Source organism: Neofelis nebulosa, chromosome 2 (assembly GCF_028018385.1).
Source record: "Neofelis nebulosa isolate mNeoNeb1 chromosome 2, mNeoNeb1.pri, whole genome shotgun sequence".
In the NCBI taxonomy this organism is placed as follows: domain Eukaryota; kingdom Metazoa; phylum Chordata; class Mammalia; order Carnivora; family Felidae; genus Neofelis; species Neofelis nebulosa.
The window spans coordinates 74,637,219-74,638,653 of NC_080783.1; the positions used below are offsets into that span (position 1 = coordinate 74,637,219).

The 1,435-nt window shown below is 39.2% G+C and overlaps 1 non-coding gene across 1 annotated transcript; it reads left to right on the plus strand.

Annotated features, from left to right (window-relative positions):
• Positions 1-541: 541 nt before the first annotated feature.
• Positions 542-647, plus strand: LOC131505774 (U6 spliceosomal RNA). Its single transcript, XR_009258550.1, has one exon. It is a non-coding gene; the product is annotated as a U6 spliceosomal RNA (small nuclear RNA).
• The last annotated feature ends 788 nt before the right edge of the window (positions 648-1,435 follow it).

Genomic DNA, 1,435 nt, shown 5'->3' on the forward strand with positions numbered 1-1,435 from the left:
AGAGAAGGAGAGAGAGAGAAGGAGAGAGAGAGAGAGAGAGAGAAGGAGAGAGAGAGAGAGAGAAGGAGAGAGAGAGAGAGAGAGAAGGAGAGAGAGAAGGAGAGAGAGAGAAAGCATCTCAAGCAGGCTTCACACTCCGAATGGAGCCTGGCACAGGGCTTAATCTCACCACCGTATCGTCATGAACTGAGCCAAAAATCAAAAGTCAGCCATGCAACCAACTGAGTCACCTAGTTAAAATTTAATAAAGTTATATTTAAGTAGTTCAAGAAATTATACAGAAAAGACGTTATAGCATCAAAGCATACTACCAAACGATAACAAAGACTACAGGATAAGAAATAAGGAAAAAATGGATCTACAGACAGCAAGAAAACAAAATGGCAATAGTAAGTCCTTACCAATAACTACTTTAAGTGTAAATGAACTAAGTTCTCCAAATAAGAGACCTAGTATGGCTGAATGAATTAAAAGAACAACAACACAAATCCCCTAATATGCTGCCTGTAAGAAATTCACTTTAGCCTTAAAGACACAGATTGTGCTCACTTCAGTAGCACATATACTAAAATTGGAACGATACAGGAAGATTAGCATCGCCCCTGCACAAGAATGACACACAAATTCATGAAGCGTTCCATATTTTAAAGAATATTAGCTGAAGTTAAAAATAGAATCCCTTTTTATGGAGGTAAAAAGTAAAAGCTAGTCAGAATGAAATAATGTTGTAACTGAGCTGCAATCTCCAATGAATGCCACAGTGGCAAGGATGGATGAGTCAGAACAGAGAATCAGCAATATAGAGGAGAAACTTCTGGAGAATAATGAAGCAGAAAAAGAGGGAGACTAAGGCAAAAGAGCACAATTTAAGAATTAGACAAATAAGTGACTCATTAAAAAGGAACATCAGAATCCTAGGAGTCCGAGAAGATGGAGAAAAAGTGGTAGATGGGTTATGTGAGCAAATCATAGAGGAAAAATTTCCTAACCTGGGGGAAGACACAGACATCAAAATCCAGGAATCAGAGGGCTCCTAGGAGATTCAACAAAAACCGACCACTGACAGGACATATCAAATTCATAAAATACTCAGGCAAGGAGAGAATCATGAAAGCAGCAAGGGAAAAAGAGTCCCTAACATAGAAGGGAAGACAGATCAGGTCTGCAGCAGACCTATCCACAGAAACTTGGCAGGCCAGAAAGGAGTGGCAGGATATATTCAGTGTGCTGAATCAGAAAAGTGTGCAGCCAAGAATTCTTTATCCAGCAAGGCTGTCATTCAAAATAGGAGAGATTAAAAGTTTCCTGAACAAAAATTAAAGGAGTTTGTGACTACTAAACCAGCCCTGCAAGAAATTTTAAGGGGGGGGGGGCTCTTCAAGAGGAGAAAAAGATAGACAAACAAATAATACATAGCAAAAGCAACGAAGACTAG